Raw genomic sequence first — 25,975 nt, 5'->3', positions numbered from 1 at the left:
CTGAGATGCGCACACTGTTGCTACACCGTCAAGGCATCTGGTAACATGGTTGTTCAGTCAAGTTGTACTGCATAATTATAAGTAACATAGCATCGTTTGTAATTGTTTTTCACAAGGGCAATGCTAGTTCGTTGGTCGAATTTGTCTCTATGTTATCGATATGTAATTTATTTTTCGTCTTGTGAGCTTACAAGTCACTTATGTCATTATCTTCCTATGCATTAAATAATTTTACAGCTGTCTGTTTGAATATGTTAATATTTTTCAGTCTTTTGTAAATTTATGGGTGTGTAAATTACACATGGTCCGTTGAAGGCCATTTCTATGTACACTGATCACCCAGAACATTATGACCAACGACCTAATAACCGGTAAATCCTATTTTGGCACAGATAACAGACACAAAGTGTCATTGCACAGAAGCAGTCAGGGCTTAGTAAGTTGCTGGAAGGAGTTGCCACCACAACTGCACACATGATCCACCTAATTCCCATAGGTTCCAGGGATGGGGGCGACTAGCTCTAACTCCACATTGTCACACATCTAAGTATATGTTCATCACAATTAAATTTTAAGAAACTCTATAAAATAATATATAGAAAATGAAGTTTGACCAAATTATTAACCAAGATGACAAGATGACAAATGGCACAGCATACAATGGTAATTTGACATAAGTGACCTTTGTATGCTTAACAGTTCTCATCTTGGTTAATAATTTTGTCAAACTTTGTTTTATACACACACACACACACACACACACACACACACACATATATATATATATATATATATATATATATATATATATATATATATATATATATATATATATATTCATTCTGATGAAGACATAGGTCAATGTACGAAACAGTTATTAGCAACCAGTTGGCTGTAATTCCTATTTTCAAGCTTATATTTGGTTGCAGATCGACAGCCATGTTTAAAACTGTAATTGACATGCTTCAATTTCTTGGAGAAGCCTTTACTTAACTAAAGGTAAAGGAATTGAAAGTCATAAATTTGTCCAACTAGAATTCACTAATAAATGCATTGCAATTGAAGCTTGTGACGTTCTTAAAAATAACTTCACTGTAGATGAACTTCATGATATTTGAATATTAGAAAATTTAAGAGACTACTATAAACTAATGAACATAACTGAATCATATTTTTACGAAACAATAAGAAACAGAAAAATCGAGAATCCATTACTATTCAAAAATACTGAATGCAATGATATAATTTTTGAAAAAAAATTGAGAACAAGAGTTAATAACTATATATCCAGAAATGCATTTAAAGAAAGGTTACAAACTCTATTTTCCAATAATAATATAAACCCGATTGAGGCAAGTCATTTCTTAAATGTGGGGAAACCTAAATTATGAAAGTGGTTAAAGAAATATTTAAGTTATTTAAGGGTTAAAAATAAATTTTAATTCATCTTCTGAATACAAAATTCAAACGAATAACGATGTCAGGGAATGTGGAGATCAAATCCTAAATAATAGGAATAGGGCAGAAAAATATATAATCAGAAAATTTTAGGGTATAGATCAAGAAATTTTAAGAAAACTCACTACTTTTCAAGTTTGTTGTTCTGGCTGGACATTAAACAGAATTAATGGAATACAATTTACAATTAATAGCTATGTTCCATTAAGAAGCTCATCTTACATCAAATTACAAGAAAAAATAGAAGTGTAGAGGAAAAATGATTAAAAATGTTTTATGTGTGTTATAAAATCTGCATTATAGTCTGTAAACAAAAATACACAGAGAGTTATGAAATATAAATATGTAGGTCTCAGTATAAACCTAAAACTTAAACATTATCCACTTAAGGTTGCTGGTGTATAAGAAATTGGAAACATAATTAAAAAATCTGTTAATGTTTTCATCTTTTCATAAAAAATAAAGGTACATCCATTACATTGAACAAAGTATTAATTTATTATATTTTATAGAAGGAAATATTTCATAGAAGTGTTGGATAAAATATTTCTCTAGACTTGTTTCACATGAAATCTCAAAACATAAAAAATCGAAATTTATTTGTAATATGTGTTTATCACATTCTAATAATAAAGAAGAACTAGGTGAATGTGAAAATTGTTAATTAATTAATAATCCAGTAAAAGCAGGACTACCAGAAAATGAATACACAGTATTTAAATTTACAAACATACTCAAAAGTTCCTATCATTATCATACTGGTTTAGAATGTTTGTAATTAAAGATGGATAATGGGCCATCAAATCCAAAAATCATAAAAATATTTAAATAAATTAAAAAAATATCTATCATTAACAGAGAATGATTATCACAATTGCTTATACAAAGAAATAGTAAAACATAGATCAAAAGTTAGGAATGAATTACAGTTAAATGATGATACCTATGGTATGAAGTATTGTAAACCTGAAATGGGTGGTTTCTATTATTATATTAAATATATAAATAATTCCTGCAAAGAATCAATTGTATGTAGTGGACCAAATCCAAATATATAGGTTGTCGAATGTATGAAAAAAGAAGTTAAAAAAGGTGAAAGTTACTGAAGAACTGAAGAAATGAAGAAATGGAACCACTAATAAGTGAAGAACGATGTACAAATAATAAATTTGAAAAATTGTACAATAAATATAAATTTCAAGTTGATGGTCATTTGACTGGAAATATGTAAATTTCTTACATAATAATTATAAACTAGGACTAAAAAATCCCAGTTTTATTCCAGTTTATTTACGTAATTTAGCAGGATATGATTCTCATTAATTTCTAAAGGAACTTCGTTACGATGGAAAATAAGGACATTTATACTAAATCATTAAATCAAATATATGAGTTTTAGTAAATGACCAAAAAATTTGAATATGAGATTACTTGGTACATTTAGAATTTAGCCTTCTGTTGCTGATATATTTACTTCATATTTAAACTAATCAACTGATTAATATTAAAAATTTTTCCTGAAGGACGAATAAATTTAGTAATTAAAAAATGATTAAATTGATAGTTAATAAAATTTAAAGAAACAAACTTCCATCAAAAGAAGAATTTTATAATATGATATTACTGAAGATTTTATATCAAAAATCTTGGCAGATATCATTATTTATATATTAAAACCGATATTTTATTGTTAGCCCATTTTTTTAAAATTCAAGAAGAACTACTATAAAATTTACTGTATAGCTCCATCTTGGTATTGTTAATCATCTCCTTTTTCTATTGATGCTATGATAATGATAACCAAACAATTATCTTCTATTATTTTATGACTATGAAAAAATTGAAAAAGGAATAAGAGCTGGTACATCCCAATATGACATGTTAAAGCAAATAATTAATATTCGACAAAGTTTGATAAAAATATGGTATCGAACCATTTGTCACATTTATATGCAAATAATTTATATGGTTATTCTATGAGTCTGTTTTTAACATATCATGGATTTAAATAGGATGAAACAAAAGCTTTTAATTGCAAAAAACAGGGAAACTGTAAAACACTTCTAAAAGAAGTTATATTTTTGAAGCAGATTGGGAATAACGAAAAAATTTAGATGATTTTCAAGAAAAAAATTGTGTGAGGAACAGATGAAAAAGTTATCAACTACTAAAAATAAGCAATTTAATTAGTCTGTTCATTGTAGTAATCTATCTGTGTCTATGAATGTATATTTAAAAAATTATAAAGTTTCAAAATTTAATCAATCTGGCTGGTTAAAAGGTATATACATTTAAATACAGAAGTGAGAATGAAAGCAAAAAAAGAAAAAAAAGATTTTGTAAATGATTTCTATAAACTGTTGAATAGTGCTGTATTTGGAAAGGCAATGGAAAAATGATATATAATTAATCTCAGATGGTGAAAAACATAAATTAACAGCTAAACCGAATTTTAAAAATGCAATAGTATTTACTGATTTATAGAAGGAATATACAGATGATTTTCAATACATAAAGAAATTATCGAACTTTGTTATCAAGGTACTGTTGTTATAGCTATAACATAAAACTGAAATTTTTGTGAGGACATAAAATCGATGATTGACTATATCGATACAAGTAAATACAAAGGAGATAGTACATATAATTTACCTCAAATCAGTGTGGATGTATTAGGGAAAACACAAAATGAATAGAAATGAAAAACAAAAGAAACATTTTGCAGCTTAAGGGCGAAAATGTCTGCTTATAAATTAGATGATAAAGAAGAGAAAACATGTAGAGAGTAAAGAAATGTTTTGTTTAACAGGAAAGAACAGTACAAAACTATGAATCAAACTCAAAGGTTTAAATATGTAACTTAATTGAAATTAATGAAAAATCGTTAAGTCCAGAGGATAATAAATGACATTTTAGAATGTGGAACAGATGCATTACTATATAAGCACAATTAATTAAATTATTAAAAAATTTTCAATTTGTTTTATTTAAAAAAATTCACATCTAATAAATGTATCTTTTCCTTTAAAAAATCAGTTATACTTCTTTGATTCTGAAGAAATCACTATCCTCTCTTAAATTCATAACATCAATTAAATTTGAAACATTTTTTTATCATTATCCATAATATACAATGGGTATGTGATAATTAACATTTCCATAGATTTATCAAGAAACACTTTTGATGTTTCTTTTAAAATATATTTTACGTCATATTTTTCTAATACTTCCTATACAATCAAGACTTCAATTTAAAAAGAATTATTCTTTATTTTTTGTACTTGGAATTCATTTTTTTACATTTTTTTGAGTAGTTGTCTTTAAGTGTTTGATTCTTATTAAACCAATTTAAATCTTCAATTTCTTGACAATTTTTAATATTTTTGAGTTTACATCAACTAATGAAGACTATATTCTTTGTTTTTTTCCAATGATAATAATACTTTTGAATGTTCTATACCTGGAGTTCATTCTTTATTATAATTTTTGGGAACATGTTTCCATAAAAAAATTAATTTTTTTATATATCTCTATGGTATCCATTGAAACAAGGTCCACACATTCTTCTATAACAAAAATTTGTATATTTCTAAGATGAAAAATTATTATTTGTTTCGTCAACCAAACAATTTTTACATATCTCAAATTGAAAGACTTTCCTTTATAAATAAAAAAATTATTAGATGTAATAAAAAAGAAACTGGGTTAATATTTAATCTGAAAAAATTAAATTTACTTAAATGTGGGGATTTCTATGCTGTAAAAATTTTTTGATAACTGACTTACAATCATTTCCATGTTCAGTATCGATTTATGATTTTTATAGTTTCTTATTAATTTTTATAATCCATTAAAATTTATAACTTTTTGACGTTTTGTTAATTTTTGTTCATGAAATTCAATTTTTTATTTAATTTTTGGCAGTATAGGAATGGGTTGCTTTAAACTGATTTGTAATTCAGTTTACACTAGATACAAAATGGGGCTGCAAAAAAATAAAAAAATGAAAATCAGAATCATCAATTAAAAATGATAAAAATGAAACTGAAAAATAAAAATTACAAAAATTAAAATGTACATAAAGAAAAACAAAAACCTGAAAAAAAACATTTTCATATTTTTAAAATTTTACTTCAAGAAATTTGTTTTTCATGTACATGTTTTTTCCTTGATTCAAATTTTTCAGTTAACTGATTTTCAGTTGTTTCAACATTCAGTTAAATGTGTGTGTTTTCTGATATTTTCATATTCAGTTAAAACTTATATTTTTATTGTTTTTAATTTATTTTCTTAATGAAATTTTATTTTAACTTGATATCTGTAAGAATAAAAATTGTATGCAATTATTATAGATAGAAAATGGGGCTACGCACTAAATGTTTGCTGGTAGCCCAATTTCCTATCAAGTGTCTTCTGAAGATTTTTCCAGTTAAAGAATGACATGTAATTAAAGAATAACATGCAGTGTTTCATTTCCTAGGAATTCTTCAAAACAATCATGAATTTTATCTGGTATTCAGTACACATATATTTTGACATTGTGTTCAGTACACATATATTTTGATATTACAATCACTTTCGTGTAAGTGTAACGCACAGGAAATTTAGTAACAGGCTACATCAGGGGTATAAAAACCTTGAATTTAAGTCTTTTGTTGAGAATAACTTATACATACACAATGCATTTATTGGTTGGTGCTATCTGAAGTGGTCAGCGTGATAGCTAATGATGAAGACGCAATACTGGGCTTTGACCTATTATTCTTACTGAGGATTTCAGTTGCAAGGACGGTATTATGCAACTTCTAGGCTGTTCTGTCCAAATCAAACCTCTTCTTCCTGTACATATCTACTACAACTTACTGTATTCCATCTGTGGCCTGCCACTACAATTTTTACTGTTGATACTTTTCTCAACCTAACTGACAGTACTTTGACGCTTCAAAATTTGTTATAACAACTGATCCCCATTTTTAGTCAGGTTGTGACGTAAATTCACTTTTTCCCAATTCGTTTCACTACCTCCTCAGCACTTGATTTTCAGAATTGTTCTGTGGTAACTCATTTTGAAAGGTTGTCTTCTGGTCTTGTGTGAACTGTTTATTGCCCTTGTTTTGCTTTCGTACAAGATCATACTCCATACAAATACATTCAGAAAAGACTGCCTAAAATTGAAATTGAAATTCATTGTTAACAAACTCATATGCAGAAAACTTTTCATATTAATGGCAGTCTGCATAAATCTCTTTAGTTTAGTTACCAACAGCTACTTTACTGCCAAAACAATTAAACTTGTCTCATTCTTTTAGTGTCTAATTTAATCCTCTAATACCTTCAGTATCACATTATCTAATTTGACTATGATCCATTACCCTTGTTTTACCTCAGTTATTCATTTCATGATCCCTTTGCAAGACACTATCAGTTGTACAGGATGGCGGGTATGGGCAGGTGGTAGGCGTTGTGGAATAATAGGGTAATTTTTAGAGAAAGGCCATTTATTGGCTAAAGCATGATGAAAAGGGGCTACATAGGCCTAGGGAGGTGAGGGTGAGCCAGAGCTTATAATTTGGCGAACACTGTCCGCGAAGCTACCGAAAGTGGTTGTCTGCCAAAACTAAGTCCACAGTGCCGCAGCACCGGGAGAAGCGGGAGATGTTCGATGCTACAGGGCGCGCATCCGACTCGCGGGTGAGCAAGAATACAAGAGGGCGAGCCCGGCGACGGGCGGCCGGGTATGTTCGACGCACCACGCGGCTTCCTCCGCCCTGATTGGTCAGGACCGAGCAAACCGTGCGGGCAGCATGGAACTTTCCAGAGCGTTGCTTGCTAAGTGACGCCTGGGGCGGCGTTACCTCGTCAGCACATGAGAGAGGTGCGTGAACAAGGTGCCCTTCATCGGTGCTGACTTCCTGTTACTAAACTGTGGGACGGGAGAATTTACGGGCAGCTAACACTGCCGGCCGTGGCTTAGCTGCAATGGAAAAATGAAGTTACCGTTCGGAGGCTCATATAATATAGTAAAATCTCCTACTGTCTGGTTCATCCTTTACATTCCTCCCCCTTCCGTGGGAGCGGAGAACGTACGTGAATTCGCTCAATGTAATTATTATTTGAATGTAAACAAATGTAGCTTGTAAAACAAAGTAAACAATACTTGATTAAGAATGGCTCTCACGGAAGACGGCAGGGGTCTTAATCTATGGGAGGCTATAGAGACTCTTAAGACCTCCTAGGGGTCGCAAATGGACTTACACACGTCAACAATATTGTGTGTATACAAGAATCATCATAAAACATCAAAAAATCATAAAACATCAAAACATCATAAAACATCAAAACATCATAAAATATCAAAATAAAATTAGAACAAAACATGACAGTATGTGTTAGGTAAATATGTCAAGTGTTCTTGTTGCTAAGTTAAAATAAGAATGTCTTTTTTTTTGCTTTTGTTAAAATAAGTTGAAAATGTAAATTTATCACCACTGATGAGTCACTGCGGGTGTGAGTGGCGCGAGGCGGCGTTGCGTGGTGTTGTCCTCAGCGGGCAGTGCGCAGGCTGGTGGCAGGAAGGGGGCGTGGCCGTGGCCAGGTCCGTGCACTGGAACTCAGCGCAGGGGGAGTATGAGGGGAGATTCACACGTTTCAAAACACAGTTGAAAAGGAAGTTATTACTAAGGGAACACTTCACTACACTACACTAGTTTCTCCACATTAGGTGATATTAGAATTGCACTCTTAAAACTAAGGGAGGGCACATGGCTGATAGGTTCTTCTTTTCTCTTTTCTTTAGTTTAGTTTGTGGCTGTTTGCCATTCATTTAAGTGTACCAACAGGCGAACGTAAGAAATTTGTCCTTTTTTAGCAAGTCATGAATTGACAATAGGAGGTGATCATTTGATATGTTAGACAAAGCTGGCAAGTTAGCTGACAAGGGAATCATGAATGAGCTTTCAGGTATAAAAAACATAAATAAAGGGCTACGAATACTAAGTAATGCATAGTGGCATGAAAGGTTATAAGTGGTGTTCCAACAGGAACCGTTTGCTAAAGATCTGCGCGGAGGCTACTTCAGAGTGGCAGCTGACTGCAAGCCCGAATCTCACGCTAAGTCAGAAAGGCGCGCGGCAGATAATTTCCAAGGCCAGCGCGGCGTCAGGGCTGCACGCGGCAGCTGAGGGGTCTACGACTATCAAATGCCGACTGTCAGATGCAACATAATAGAAGTGGGATTACGCGTGACATAAAGCTAGATGAGCTGTTACAGTGGGTTCTGTTTAAAATTACATTAACATACATAAATATAGAAATTAAGCACATAAGTATCATATCAAATTATTGCAAATACCATATCAATAACTAAAAAAAAGTTAACTGTCTCCTTGGGCTAACCATCCAAGTGTAATAACATTAACATTTTGAGAAGAATTTTCTCGTAACTCAATATATTTGCTGAACACCATTAAGTAAGAGTGACGAAGAAAAGTGACACCAGTTTGGTGCAGGTGGGGCGTAGATTGTGTCGTAGGATGTCAACGTTGTAGCTAACGAGAGGAGAGAAATAAAACTCGACGAGAAGCTAGAGATTTTCGTAGTGCAAACAGAAAGCGTAAGGAATGGGATTAGAAAAGACTAAGTTGAGCGTAATTTCTGAAGGACTTTTCCTTTATGAAGGTTTAGTGCACGGCGCATCGTTGACACGACATTATCGCCTACTTAACTGTGTAAATGACAATTCTGCGACTCCAAAATAGCTGTTACTTACTTCTTCCTAAAACACGACTTCTCTCACTTAAAACAAAACTTTACTGCGCTACCAAATTCGCCGTCTTTACCCTCTCAACATCTTGCGACTAACTTTACTTTGCGACCAAATTATTAGTCTTTATCCTCTCAACATCTTGCGACTAACTTTACTCTGCGACCAAATTCGCCGTCTTTATCCTCTCAATATCTTGCGACTAAACTCGCCGTCTCTATAACTCTGTAGTGCTGGCCTCCTCGGGCCCAGCTGGTTGCTTAAAACTCCGTCTATCCTTGCTTGTATCGCAGTGTCCTGGGACACGTCATACAGTTAAATGCTGCTACTTCAATAATCGGTATTCCTTCGGAAAATACAGCGGGAAAACAGTGTCAAAGAGGGCTCAAGGTTTTGAACAGAGTTTTCCGCTTACTGGCGTTTAGCTGCGGGCTAGACGGTTCGCGTCTGATGTTGCCTGATCAGCTGTCGTCAGAGAGCACTGTTCTCGTGAACTCTTCTTCGAGATAGAAGATCAAAGTCTGGGCTGAACAGTTTTGTGTCCATTGAAAGTTGACAGATCAAAGTGGGTAGGATGGACTCTGCCGCGAAACTGAAAAGTGAAGAAACGACACAGACAGCTAAGGGACCGCGCGGGTGCCAGCCGCGTCACGTAAGGTACGTGCCCTTGCGGGTGGTGTATGACTCTTCATGTGTTGTGTTGAGAGAGGAAAGATGAAAGTGGGTAGGATGGACTATGTCACGAAACGGAAAAGTGAAGAAACGACACAGACAGCTAAGGGATCGCGCGGGTGCCAGCCGCGTCACGTAAGGTACGTGCCCTTGCGGGTGTGGTTCTCTTGTTCATCCAACAGACTAGGTATATGGCCAAAGCTTGCTCGTTTTGTGGGTGTGATTCACTCTGTTCATGTTATCTATCACGGGGGTAGGCATGTGGTATGTCCCTCCAGATAAACATTCAAATACAAATCAAAATAAAGCATGGTTACACCCTAAATTACTCTTCCAAAACAATTTATCACCTAAGTCATCATTATTATTAAACAAATAATTGGCAGTACTCGGGAACTTACTCTAGCATACTTGAAATCCTACAAAATGATTATCCTCACCAGTATAGTAACACAGTGACACATGGAAACACTAGGTTGATACAAATACTAAATTACTGGTGCTGGCAAAACTTTAGCAAAATTCTCTAAATAGGTAGTAATAAAACAGTCAAAATGAACAACAATAAGATAATACATGGACTTAAGTAATTGGACACAAGTAATTAGACATAAGTAATTGGCAACTCGTCATAGTGATACAAGACATGGCAAAACCGCAACAAAAGCAAAAGTTCAAAATAATATTTCCTTCAAACAAAACTTCCTTATCCTCCAGTTACATTTCGTAGCAAAATGAATGTAAGCATCCCCTGGTATTCCTTTAAGCTCTCGTTTGTATTTTCATTCCAACCGATCTTTGGTACTACTACCCACAAGAAAACTGTCATTAAGAAATGGCAATGTTGTGTGTAATGCTGTGGAATAGTGTAATGTCACGTTAATGCTTCCTTTAAGAAGATTCTGATGAAAAATGATTTTATGTCTCCTTCAATGGACAGACCAATAATTATTAAACGTGTGATAAACCGTTTCCTGTGTTGATTTGTTTTTGCAAATATTTGTGATTATCAGTCACCCAGTCAATCGTTCAAGGATATGATTGTTGTTCCTTTTGTTAATTCTCTCACCTACCTGGTTCCATATAATCATTATTGGCGGCTCGACGAAGCTAGTTGCATCTCGGAAGACGTCGATATGACTTACCTGTCGGTGCTTTGGTTTATAATAAAATTAGAGTCAATTTGTCATATAAATAGTGTGTAGGGAGCAAAGTAAGTTCCTCACTATTGAAAATGTGCACAAAGATATTCAAAGGGTTCGTTATATAATGGTTAAGAATTTCTGTGTTGAGATTCAGTGCAGCTTGAGGTGCTAAGGTGCGACACGTGTCGCGCTCGTGAGATTGTTAAGTTGCTGACAGCACAGCTGACAGTACGGCTGCGTCCGGTTTCACTGGCTGGGCGGCAGAACTGGTGTTCACGCTGGGTCCGTCCTCTTGCTACGTGTGGAGTTAACCTCTCGGTACAGTCACAAAATTTCCTTCCAGAGTTATGTTGTTCACGACAGTTATGCATGGAGGATGTTCTTTTCTAAGGGAGTCTAATAACTTAAATCGCTAGAGGTCACAAAACTATCGGGTTCCAATTATTTTATTTAGACACTCTGTTCTTCTAAAATTTAGGTTACTGGCAGGTGTTAGGATTCTAGATAAACTGTATTTTGCGATGGCATCCCAAACCCAACTCCTTGGCTAACGCGTTTCCAACACAGCGGTCGTTTACAGGACAGATACAGCGGCAAGTGCCGGCTTCCTTGACGCCATATAGATCCGTTTATTAACCGTGGTGGTGATACAACATAGCCGGAGATCGATCTGAAATTCCAACGTTTACTAATCCTGATGGTTTAGACAATGCGTACCAGGAAAAAGTTCTCTCTCACGATTTTGTTCCTTACTGAAAACACAGATAGACAACACAGATAGATTCCCGTCTTTAGATAAGACTAATAAAATCTGTAGGGCAATATTAAGCTGGCGAATTTATTTCTATAACTATCACTTTAGGTTTGCTGTTTGTACGAAGGTGTGCGTGGCTGACGCACGTGGCGTGCAGGGCGAAGGGAGGGTGCAGAGGAGGAGCGAGGGGAAAGGTGCAGATGCTGCACGCACCAAAGACAGAGGCGGTGGGTGGGGAAGGGGGAACTGCAATGGCCGCTCTCTCTCTGTGCAGGCTGTTGGGGGCAGGAGGGAAGGAAAGGGAAGAGAAGTGGACCGCATCGCCAGCTGACAGGGAGGGGCGGGGCTCGGCGCATGTGAACAGCTGTAGACAACAGCGGCGGTATTTACGCGACTCCTTCCGTGGCATTCGATAAACAGAAATACGTGGTACCAAAAAACTTACCTTGTTGTCTGTTCAACATCGCATCATGAAAACAATAAAACAGCACTTGAGGAAGACTCCTTTTACTTTAAACATATTGGTTGGTTAACTTGGACGTATTTATTCATGTTATTATCGTTGTGTGATCATTTAGCAAAACACACATGTAATAGGGCGTATTTCAAAGGACAGGTAGACAGCAGCATGTAGTCATTGATCTACTGGTAGTTACAAAGGAGTGTTACTATCATGTTTTTATGGTCAAGCTTTAATACCTGTGTTCGTGCACTATCCACTAAATTAACATATACAAGAGTAACTGATTCATTCTCTACGTGTTCTTTTGACAAGGACAACTTTCCCCTTAATTCCATGATTAAAGAATGTTTGTGTTTTTAATTCTCGACTGCTACGATAACATTACTGGAGACGTTAAATGACAAGACAAAATGATTACATAACTTCAATCACTTCCATTAACATGTGAGTCATAAATTCTATTACTAGTTACCAGTGGTTGCCAATTCTTATGTCTACTTGTAATTAACATGCACAACTTCAATAAATGTATAGTAACGACGGTGTTTTCCGTCAATTGATTCTCTTGCTGCATGCAGGACTTTTCCAACTGTTTACATACCATTTCAGACCTACTTTCTGGAACGCAAATCATAGGGGTTTGACCTTAGAGCATATCTACGTTGCTGTCTAGGCAGTTGTATTACCTTCTATCTTGCTTTTTTGGGTGGAACTACTGGCGCGATAGGCCGAGCTTCTCCGGTCGGAATTCCGTGCCGAACCAAATCCGTAGCCGGAAGAAACTGCCTCTCTTCAAACAACTACGAAAATTCCTCTAATACTGGCTGCAACATCCTTTTCTCCTCACTGTTTAAATGACCTAATTTCTCTGCTAACTGACTCCTTATCGTCGACGCGACATTTCGCACGTCTCTAACTGAACATTTCTTTCTTCTCCTTCCTTTCTCATCTTTATCTCGCTGCCTCTCAGCTCCTCTTATATCCTCAAAAATTTCCTGACCACTGGCAACAATAGTACCCTTCGGTATCACAACATCTTCTACACCAAAATTATCTATACTTACTGTTATCGCAAAACCCTTCTGTCTCCTCTCCGGTCGGCAGATACTTCTCTTTATATGTACTGAGTGACGATCTAAAACATCATTCTGGGTGAGCGGATCAACCAGAATGTCTGTCTTAGGCTGTTCTTGATTTCTGATATCTATCCAGAGAATCTTTCCACTTCCGCCTTTTATCCTCACAGGGTCAGTGGTTTTTATCGCCCACATCTGCGGTTTTATGGGAGACTGTGAACGGCGCCTTTCGCAGCTCCCTCGCGTCTGACGGGGGTGCGCACTGCCAAATCGGTGAATTGCTTCGCCGAACTGCACAGTTCGCGTTTGATAATCCACTATCCCCTGATAACGGTGCAGGAAGTCATTCCCTAGTATGATGTCAAATTCACCCTTCTTTAGCCTTACTACTTCCATCCTCTGACTGTATTTACCATTTGCAGATTCACTACACACGAACCTGCAGGGACAATTACTTCCTCTCCAAGGCCACTGATATGGTACCGGGGTGGCTGTAACGCCCTTCGATCATTTTTCTCCACAAACAGTACACTAACTTGAACACCAGTATCAACTAAAATTCTAACTGATTTGTTCCCGAGTACGCCAACTAGACTAACGTGTTCCACCTCTTTACATTTTTCGGTCCTAACCGGGTGTATTACTTTTGTCGGGGGCGCGGGTGGGTGGCGGAACCTGCCCCCCAAGCGTTTCCCTGATTCGACCCCGCGTTGCGGCGGTGGCCGCGCATCTGATTAGAAAATGGTGACTTTGTGGGGCAAACATTATTAGCATGACCTACTGTCTGGCAAATAGTGCAATACGGCGCGCGACAGCGCATTGCCGTATGGTTGGGCTTCCCACAACGCTGACAAAATACTTCTTTTGCTGGGACCGGTACTGGGTCCGATGGGCGCGGTGCGGCAGCGCAAAAACGCAACACCTCTTCGCGTAACATTGCCAAACGAACAGCTTGAAACAGAGAAGTGGGGGAGGCTGCTTTGACTTTGATGCGGGGGTCAATACCGCGGACAAATGCATCAATTGCACGCGCTTCGGCTTCTGAGCGCAAAATTCTGTTTTCACTGGCATTTTCACCTAGCTTTTAGGTACGACAAGATACTGCTCGTATGCGATCTGCAAAGGCATCAAAATCCTCATTAGGCTTCTGCCTAAGGGTTGATAATTGATCTCTGTAATATCCGGTACCTCTGGCATCGGAATAACGCGTAGTCAATCCGCGGGCCAATACTTCAAATTCGTGCGTGTCACGCAATTCGTCCACCGTTTCTATAAACATTCGGGCTTCCCCTGTCAACTTCAGTCGGGCTACATTGACCAATAGATCATCCGGCCAGGCACACGTGCGACCCACATCACGAATATTTTGTAAAAACATAGCCACATTTTCGTGGGACTTCCCAGAAAACGTGGGAATGAAATCAGCCGCAGGAAAATTGCTTACAGTCGCCATGTTAGCAGAAATTGTGGCGTTTGTATTAGAGACAGAATTAGTGTTAGTTGCCTCTGTTTGAGCATTAGTTACCGGGGTGGAGCTAGCCACAGGTATGGAAGTTCGCGCACTAGCTTCCAGCGTCTGTTTCAAGACGCGGTTTTGCTCAAGTAGCTCCTGATTTTGTGCGAATAACTGGCGCATTTGTGCATTTATGGCCTCGAGCGGGTCTTGCGAGGCAGGTGCCTCTACGGGGGTATCCCGTTCCGTCGCTCGTGTTCCCATCGGCATGTTTACAATTTTATGGGACGCTAGTGACCAGAAAAAAGTAATGATTGTTAAAAAAAAGGACGGCCACAAAGATTCTCAATCCAGCAGCGGAAGATCGTCGAAGCTATAGTTGTAAGCATCGCGGCGACTTACATGGCGATGGAGGCGGTGCGACGCAGTGGTGGCGGCGACGGCGTGGTGCAGTCGCTGCGGCGGGCGGTGGTCGGCGGGCGGCGGCGGCGGCGACCGGACCCTCGGGCGGCGGCAGATGTGTTGGCGGCAGACGGCCCTGGCTCGGCCGGTCGGCGATGGCGCAGCGCAGGCCCCTCGAACTCAGGCAGCGGGCAGCGCGGCGGCGTCCGGCTCACGTGGCTGACTAGCGTGGCCTGCCTCGCTGCAGCGCGCGCCCTGTGCGTGTTTAGTGGAGCAGCCACGGCCCACGTGGAGCAAACGCGGCGGCCGGTTGGCGCATTCCATGCGCGAAGTGTACGGCGTCTCGCCGGGAAAAATTTAGTGTAGCGACAAAGTCACTACGGGAACGCATCCACACTTCTGACACCAATTGTACAGGATGGCGGGTATGGGCAGGCGGTGGGCGTTGTGGAATAATAGGGTAATTTTTAGAGAAAGGCCAATTATTGGGTAAAGCATGATGAAAAGGGGCTACATAGGCCTATGGAGGTGAGGGTGAGCCAGAGCTTATAATTTGGCGAACATTGTCCGCGAAGCTACCGAAAGTGGTTGTCTGCCAAAACTAAGTCCACAGTGCCGCAGCACCGGGAGAAGCGGGAGATGTTCGATGCTACAGGGCGCGCATCCGACTCGCGGGTGAGCAAGAATACAAGAGGGCGAGCCCGGCGACGGGCGGCCGGGTATGTTCGACGCACCACGCGGCTTCCTCCGCCCTGATTGGTCAGGACCGAGCAAACCGTGCGGGCGGCATGGAACTTTCCAGAGCGTTGCCTGCTAAGCGACGCCTGGGGCGGCGTTACCTCGTCAGCACATGAGAGAGGTGCGTGAACAAGGTGCCCTTCATCGGTGCTGACTTCCTGTTACTAAACTGTGGGACGGGAGAATTTACAGGCAGCTAACACTGCCGGCCGTGGCTTGGCTGCAATGGAAAAATGAAGTTACCGTTCGGAGGCTCATATAATAAAGTAAAATCTCCTACTGTCTGGCTCATCCTTTACACAGTTCATTCAGTTGCTCTTCCACGATTTTGATCGTCTGCTTTCAAAATTTATGAAACATATACACTACTGGCCATTAAAATTGCTACACCACGAAGATGACGTGCTACAGACACGAAATTTAACTGACAGGAAGAAGATGCTGTGATATTCAAATGATTGGCTTTTCAGAGCATTCACACAAGGTTGGCTCCGTTGGCGACACCTACAACGTACTGACATGAGGAAAGTTTCCAACCGATTTCTCATACACAAACAGCAGTTGACCAGCGTTGCGTGGTGAAAAGTTGTTGTGATGGCTCGTGTAAGGAGGAGAAATGCGTACCATCACGTTTCCGACTATGATAAAGGTCGGATTGTAGCGTATCGCGATTGCGGTTTATCGTATCGCGACATTGCTGCTCGCATTGCTCGTGATCCAATGACTATTAGCAGAATATGGAATCACTGGGTTCAGGAGGGTACTACAGAACGCCGTGCTGGATCCCAATGGCCTCGTATCATTAGCAGTCGAGATGACAGGCATCTTATCCGCTTGGCTGTAACGGATCGTGCAGCGACGTCTCGATTCCTGAGTCAACAGATGGGGACGTTTGCAAGATAACAACCATCTGCACGAACAGTTCGACGACGTTTGCAGCAGCATGGACTATCAGCTCGGAGACCATGGCTGCGGTTATTCTTGACGCTGCATCACGGACAGGAGCGCCTGTGATGGTGTACTCAACGACGAACCTGGGTGCACAAATGGCAAAACGTCATTTTTTCGGATGAATCCAGGTTCTGTTTACAGCATGATGATGGTCGCATCCGTGTCTGACGACATCGCGGTGAACGCATATTGGAAGCGTGTATTCGTCATCGCCATACTGGCGTATCATCCGACGTGATGGTATGGGGTGCCATTGGTTACACGTCTCGGTCACCTCTTGTTCACATTGGCGGCACTTTGAACAGTGGAGGTTACATTTCAGATGTGTTACGACTCATGGCTCTACCCTTCATTCAATCCCTGCGAAGCCCTACATTTCAGCAGGATAATGCACGACCGCATGTTGCAGCTCCTGTGCAGGCCTTTCTGGACACAGAAAATGTTAAAATATTGATTGATGCTCTGGCCAGCACATTCTCCAGATCTCTCACTAATTGAAAACGTCTGGTCAATGGTGGCCGAGCAACTGGCTCGTCACAATACGCCAGTCACTACTCTTGGTGAACTGTGGTATTGTGTTGAAGCTCCATGGGCAGCTGTACCTGTACACACCATCCAAGCTCTGTTTGACTCAATGCCCAGGCGTATCAAGGCCGTCATTATGGCCAGAGGTGGTTGTTCTGGGTACTGATTTCTCAGGATCTATGCACCGAAATTGCGTGAAAATGTAATCACATGTCACTTCTTCCTGGAGGCACCACCTTATCGTAGCACTGTCCGTGCGGGTGGGAGAGTTTGCGTGTTCCTGTGGTGCTGAGAGCTATACCGGTGGTAGCGTAGCTACTGGCAGGTTCAACCTAGCCGGTCAGGTCTCAGCAGAGGAGCCAGACGAAGTGTGCCTCACAACGACCTACCGTCCTTTCCTCCCTTTCCCTTCCAGTCCCTTCCCTTTCCTTCTTCTGTCAGTCTCTTCATCCGTGTAGGAGGCGGGTAATATCGATAGATAAACACTCACGGCTTCTGTACCGACGAAGCAAGGCACCTGTGATGTGCCTTAAGGGCGTATGTCAGGATACTACCAGTGGCATATGGCCATTCACTGCATCCCCTGCCTCTTGCCAGTCGTATCGGCCCTACGATCCACTGCCAACCAGAGGCAGAGGACGAGAGAGTGGATCTGCATCTGCGCAACTGCTTGTCCACTTTAAATACCTTCACGCGCAGATGACTCCGGCAAAGTTTCAATGGACTATGAGCTTTGAAAGTCCTGCGGCGATGGAGTACTGATGGTGAGGCAAGGGTTCGGTGTACCTGAACCTTAGTTGGTGCTCTGCACGTTAGGCGGTCAGACGGTCGTTCTGGTACTCGTGAGAGACGGGAGGACTGGTTCGGCAGCTCGTCAAAGCAGCCCTATTTAGGATCGCTCTGCTTTCCCTAATCCACGGAGGGGCCTAGAAAAGGTGGCCTAAACATAGCCCGTCTCAACCCAGCACAAGTGGCAAACTGCGGTCACTTGTTCACTAACATATGCGGTCAAAAAAATAATAAAATAAACAGTTACCTTAAATATCTAATGATTGGAGTCTGGAACGTCCGTACTTTACAGGATAACGACGATAATCAGTGCCCAGAGTGAAAGACAGGACTTATCGCAAGGGAATTGGCTAGATATAACATCGACATTACCGCCATAAGTGAAACACATCTTAGTGACTCTGGACAGTTATGTGAACCGCTCGGAGGTTATACCTACTACTGGGGTGGAAAATCATCCACTGAAAGGGCGGAAAGTGGGGTAGGCTTTGCCATACGCAATAAATTGGCATGTTCACTAACAGAACTCCCAAAAGGTATCAGTGACAGAATAATAACACTCAGACTTCACCTGGCATCCAAGAAATATCTTCACTTGATCAATGTATACGCACCTACATTGCCATCTCCGGATGAAGAGAAGAACAAGTTCTACTAAGACCTCCGACATGTCCTTAGGGATATTCCTTCTGCAGATAAACTTCTATTACTTGGTGATTTTAATGCTGGTGTTGGGAATGATTTCAGTGCTTGGAATGGAGTCCTCGGTCGCCATGGGATTGGAAAATGCAACTCGAATGGTTTGGATCTTCTAACTCTATGTGCCGAGTTTGAACTCTGTCTGACAAATACATATTTTCGTCTGCCTGAAAAATATAAAACGACATGAATGCATCCGCGATCTAAACACTGGCACCTTCTGGATTATGTGATAGTACGGAAAAAAGATCTTGGTGACGTACTGGTCACACGTGCAATGAGAGGCGCTCAGGGATGGACAGACCATCGACTCGTGAGGTCCAAATTAAAGATAACTTTGAAGACACCACGCCGAGCTTCACACAAAATACCAACAAAATTGTCCTGCAAAATCTTGGCCAATGATCAGACTATAAGAGCAAAACTGGATGAAAAATTTGGTGTCGATGGCCTTTTGATATCTGAATCTGCCCCTGTAGATGAACAGTGGAGTGCATACGCTAGCAGACTGCGTGGCTGTGCTTCAGAAGTCTTGGGAAAGCCTCAGAAGAAGCACCAGGACTGGTTTGACGACTCAGATCCAGAGATCAGAAAGCTAATTAATGATTTCAGAACCTCTCTTCGCACCCCTGATGATAACAAGCATAGAGCAGCGCATTACAATCTGAAAGTGAAGGTACGTGCTCTCAAAGACAGTTGGTGGGCAAATAAAGCAAATGAAATACAGTTATATGCCGACACACACCAAACGGGCAGATTCTTTGAGTCCCTGAAAACTATCTTTGGTCCAAGAGTTGGGAAGATAGCACCAGTCTATAACAAAGATAAAAGTTGTCGGCTGACGCAACAGAGTGACATCCTGTCTCGGTGGGCGGAACATTTTAATGACGTTCTTAATCCCATCAGACAACCGATATTCCATACATAGAAGCACTTGAAGACCTGCCAGTTGAGGAAACTTGCGGATGCCCCTTCCTACGATGAATTCATTTCAGCACTGGCTAAGCTGAAAAATGACAAAACAGCAGGATTAGATAACTTGCCATCAGAGCTACATAAATATGGGGGGCCAAACATCAAGAAACCATTGTTTGCTCTGATCTTAAGGATTTGGGAGTATGAAATGATTCCACAAGACTGGAAAGATGCTTGTATTTCCAAGATCTATAAAGGCAAGGGTGACATATCAGACTGCAGCTCCCACAGGGGCATCTCTCTTCTCTCAGCAGCGGGAAAAGTCCTTGCCCACATAACACCCGGTTAACACACTTTGCAGAAAAACTGCTACCAGAGACCCAGTGTGGCTTTCGCCCAAACAGAGGCACAGTGGATGCTATATTTGTTGTCAAACAAATGCAAGAGAAAAGCTTAGAGCAACATCGGCCTTTGTTCATGTGCTTTGTAGACCTGGAAAAAGCTTTTGATCGTGTCCCACGGGAAGCTCTCTGGATCATACTAAAGAAAACTGGGTGCCCTGACAAAATTGTCAGTTTGATTCGGCAGTTTCATGAAAACATGATGGCAAAAATCCGCCATGAGGACAAGCTCTCAGAACAGTTTCCCGTGACATGTGGTGTAAAACAAGGCTGTGTTCTGGCTCCCACACTCTTCTCACTTTACTTCGCAGTTGTTATGAGAGACGCGACCAAAGCCTGTAGTAATCAAATTAGTCTCGACACAAGGACAGACAAAAGTGTCTTCAACATCTCTCGCCTCAGAACAAAAAGTCGCGTAACCAAACTATCCATCTTAGAGATTCTCTACGCGGATGATGTATGCATGATGGCTAATTCTTGCGAAACTCTTCAGACTTACATAAATCTGCTAAATGCCTCCTGCAGAAGATTTGGCTTAGCTATTAGCATCACTAAGACGCAAGTTCTCAAACAGCCACTTAGAGGTCTTAATGCAGATGACTCCAGTATTGAGATAAATAACAAACCCTTGCAAAATGTGTCAAATTTCAAATACCTGGGAAGCCAAATTAGAAGTGACAACAGCCTGACAACGGAGATCGCAGCACGTATAGCCAGCGCAGCCTCAGCCTTCGGTAAGCTTAATGACCGAGTATGGAAATCACATGATCTCAAACTACAAACAAAAATTGCAGTCTACAAAGCAGTAGTATTATCCACCTTACTCTATGCGTCGGAAACCTGGTGCTGCTACAAAGCTGACATTAAGAAGCTAGATAAATTTCATCTTCGATATCTGAGATCAATTCTGCGCATAAAATGGGAAGACCATGTCCCAAACACGGAGATTTTGCGCCGCGTGAAACTGGCTGGTATTGAAGCTTTAATAATGAAACATCAACTGAGATGGAGTGGTCACATAGTACGCATGGATGACAGTAGGCTACCTAAAGCGGTGTTCTACTCGCAGCTCTCGTGCAGGAAGAGGAGGAAAGGCGGTCAACACCTGCGATATAAAGACATCATTAAACGCCACCTTGCAGCCTGTGGCATTCCAAGCAACCGTTGGGAGGAGCTAGCATTGCGCCGATCGGAGAGGCGATCAACTGTACATAAGAGCATCGAACAATTCGAGCAAAAGCGTCTAATGAACCTGGATACTAAAAGAGAGCTCCGAAAACCTCAGCTCAAGCCTGTCTACACGTATACTTACAACTCTGCTGGTCAACTTCACTGTGCTTCATGCAACAGGATATTCAAAGCGAAATTCGGATTCGCGAGCCACATCCGAGCCTACCACAACAAGGACAGAGAAGACTGACGGAGTCGCTGTCGCCGGACACGGCGAGGAGGACATCAGTATAATATATTTGTCCAATGAATACCCATTTATCATCTGCCTTTCTTCTTGGTGTAGCAATATTAATGGCCAGTAGTGTAAATTGCAAGTACCTGTCAGGTTTGAAACCTTGTCAATTACACTCATAGTTTGGTCATAGAAGCAAACAATGGTTTGGCTGTAAACAGCTGTCAGTGCAGATATCCAAAGCTGTCACCAACGAAAGGACCATAACATTGAACTGATAGTAAGACACCGCTAGCACTTATACACTCCTGGAAATTGAAATAAGAACACCGTGAATTCATAGTCCCAGGAAGGGGAAACTTTATTGACACATTCCTGGGGTCAGACACATCACATGATCACACTGACAGAACCACAGGCACATAGACACAGGCAACAGAGCATGCACAATGTCGGCACTAGTACAGTGTATATCCACCTTTCGCAGCAATGCAGGCTGCTATTCTCCCATGGAGAAGATCGTAGAGATGCTGGATGTAGTCCTGTGGAACGGCTTGCCATGCCATTTCCACCTGGCGCCTCAGTTGGACCAGCGTTCGTGCTGGACGTGCAGACCGCGTGAGACGACGCTTCATCCAGTCCCAAACATGCTCAATGGGGGACAGATCCGGAGATCTTGCTGGCCAGGGTAGTTGACTTACACCTTCTAGAGCACGTTGGGTGGCACGGGATACATGCGGACGTGCATTGTCCTGTTGGAACAGCAAGTTCCCTTGCCGGTCTAGGAATGGTAGAACGATGGGTTCGATGACGGTTTGGATGTACCGTGCACTATTCAGTGTCCCCTCGACAATCACCAGTGGTGTACGGCCAGTGTAGGAGATCGCTCCCCACACCATGATGCCGGGTGTTGGCCCTGTGTGCCTCGGTCGTATGCAGTCCTGATTGTGGCGCTCACCTGCACGGCGCCAAACACGCGTACGACCATCATTGGCACCAAGGCAGAAGCGACTCTCATCGCTGAAGACGACACGTCTCCATTCGTCCCTCCATTCACGCCTGTCGCGACACCACTGGAGGCCGGCTGCACGATGTTGGGGCGTGAGCGGAAGACGGCCTAACGGTGTGCGGGACCGTAGCCCAGCTTCATGGAGACGGTTGCGAATGGTCCTCGCCGATACCCCAGGAGCAACAGTGTCCCTAATTTGCTGGGAAGTGGCGGTGCGGTCCCCTACGGCACTGTGTAGGATCCTACGGTCTTGGCGTGCATCCGTGCGTCGCTGCGGTCCGGTCCCAGGTCGACGGGCACGTGCACCTTCCGCCGACCACTGGCGACAACATCGATGTACTGTGGAGACCTCACGCCCCACGTGTTGAGCAATTCGGCGGTACGTCCACCCGGCCTCCCGCATGCCCACTATACGCCCTCGCTCAAAGTCCGTCAACTGCACATACGGTTCACGTCCACGCTGTCGCGGCATGCTACCAGTGTTAAAGACTGCGATGGAGCTCCGTATGCCACGGCAAACTGGCTGACACTGACGGCGGCGGTGTACAAATGCTGCGCAGCTAGCGCCATTCGACGGCCAACACCGCGGTTCCTGGTGTGTCCGCTGTGCCGTGCGTGTGATCATTGCTTGTACAGCCCTCTCGCAGTGTCCGGAGCAAGTATGGTGGGTCTGACACACCGGTGTCAATGTGTTCTTTTTTCCTTTTCCAGGAGTGTATTTATAGGAGCAGAGGTGGGCAGGTGGTGAGACCAAAGGATAAATCAGGAGCACTAGGAGCTATTTCCTGCGTACACAGAACATATATGACTGAAAGAAAGGCTGCTGGTGTAAGATTACCATCTTTCTCCTAGGATTGGAGAACGTGTGAAAAGGAATTGATATGTATGTAAAACAAGTAATAACCAATGATAAAGTAGCCAGCTAGTGCTATACAGGTCACTGAAGAAAGTATTCCATATTTTGAGAGGTGATAGATGGGCCACAACAAGACAAAAATGTATAGAAAATATGGGCTCTAGAATGCATTCCTTAAGAACTACGAGCATTTGTTCATGTTTGCTACTGTGAAACATTTCTCTTCTAGTGCAAGACCTCTGCTATTAAGAATAAACTATAGAATGCAGTAAATAAATGAGGTCTCATTTATCTGTTGCTGTACACGAGTAAAGCTTGTGGTAAATATCTATTAGCGATGGTACTGTAAAACGTATTCACAGTTCTGGGCAAGTGCAGAGCATACATTAGTTCCAATGGAATCAGTCTGTGTTTGATAAGTTTGCAAAATACTTTTTTCAAATAGTGCTTGAGTCCCTAGGACATCAAACAGCAACATGCCTTTGTATTAATTGACATCATACGATCACCAGTATTTGACAATGACCCACAAGTGTAGGTCCAGTGTAATAGCATGCAGATTAGATTAGATGCTCTGCAGTTTCACAGTGAGAGAATGATGCGTTCTCATTTGTTTACTGCATTCTGTAGGTCGTTTGTAGCAGCATACAGCTTGCAGTACGAGAGATGCGTTTCACACTATGGAATAATTTTTGACACCATGTATAAGTATTAAAACTGACTCTTCAACCTAATATTTATGAGAATCTGTTTCTTTCCTTTACACTTGCATCTATAAGGCATATGAGCGACATGATGAATTATGTATTGTAAGGAACTGCTGTTACATTTCAATGTTCAATTTTATGGAATATGTTTAACAAACAAATTCGTCGAGTCTTACAAAGAAAAGTTTGAGACAGAGAAATGGAATTATAACTGGGCTGAAACAAACCTTTTTTGGTTACAACCATTCGTGCACGTGTGTTATTATTGGAAAAGGGAGACAGTCATATTAGAGAAATTTTATTTTTATGAAATTACAAAAGTTTATTAATGTTGCATGTGTATAATTTCATGTAAACTACATTTTTATTATACGAATAATAGGAATTTCATTTCAGTGTATGATAAGTCAAGTGTTACACCGTTATAACTACTGGCAAGAATCAAAAATTTCGCTTCTTGTAAAGAAAAGTGGTTAGTTCGAAAATATAAATTACGGTTTGGGAACTGTATTATTTCCTAGTTCTTTTACAATCCATTTCGCTCATACACAGAGCATCATTCAGTTATTTGCACCAAAGAATAAGAACTGTATAGGAAGTGCAAACATTGACTGTGCATAGTGCCTTGTAAAACATTTCTCCATCTTTTGTATAAGCGACATTCCATGTATAACACATTTAAACTAGAAGAAAAACGTGTTATGAGACACTATGTACAGTCAGTGTACACACTTTGTGTATGAGAGGCGCTCAAATGAAAACGAGACGGTTCCAAAAATGTATGCCAGCTGTTGCAGTCCATCAGAGCTAAATCGCATTTGTTTAACAAAGTTACCTAAACATTTTAGACACGTAATTTTGGGTGGCAGATGTAAAGTCGATTTAGAAGCTTTTCAAGCATTACCTCGGGACAACAGCCTAACGAGAAAACATAGCAACAATCACAAGGGAAACTATGACATGCAAAGTGATTTTGTACCGCGTGTAAACAAAACTATGCGAACTCGCACAAGAAACACAACCACAGAAACAATCAGGGATGGGATAACCGGTATCGTCAGTATGAGGTGCCATTTCCGCAGTTCAGTAATGATTACTGTGATAGAAGTAAATTCGGGAACTCTGACTATGGGCATAACAACAAAAATCACAGGAATTACGGTAATGAGAACAGATGCAGTCACAAATATTGTAAAAATCAAAATACTCACAGGCAATACTTTAACTCAGCTAGTAATCATGCAAATTCTGATGGGCACAATTCAGTTGGATCAAATCCGCAAAATACATGGCACAACAACAATTATGCAAATAGCAACTAACACAATCAAAACCAACACAGTCACAGTAAACAACATTATAATGTACCGGGTGATCAAAAAGTCAGTATAAATTCGAAAACTTAATAAACCACGGAATAATGTAGATAGAGAAGTAAAAATTGACACACTTGCTTGGAATGACATGGGGTTTTTTTGGAACAAAAAAAAACATATTGCTAGACGCGTGAAAGATCTATTGTGTGTGTCTGGTGATGATCGTGTGCTGAGCCGCCACTTTCCCCAGACCACAATCCGTGCGATTATTGGCTTTGGGGTTACCTGAAGTCGCAAGTGTATCGCGTTCGACCGACAGCTCTAGGGATGCTGAAAGACAACATCTGAGGCCAATGTCTCACCATAACTCCGACAATGTTTTACAGTGCTCTTCACAACATTATTCCTCGACTACAGCTATTGTTGAGGAATGATGGTGGACATATTGAGCATTTCCTGTAAAGAACATCATCTTTGCT

The sequence above is a fragment of the Schistocerca nitens genome, chromosome 10 (assembly GCF_023898315.1).
Source record: "Schistocerca nitens isolate TAMUIC-IGC-003100 chromosome 10, iqSchNite1.1, whole genome shotgun sequence".
Lineage (NCBI taxonomy): Eukaryota > Metazoa > Arthropoda > Insecta > Orthoptera > Acrididae > Schistocerca > Schistocerca nitens.
Note: the sequence above shows the minus strand (reverse complement) of the source record.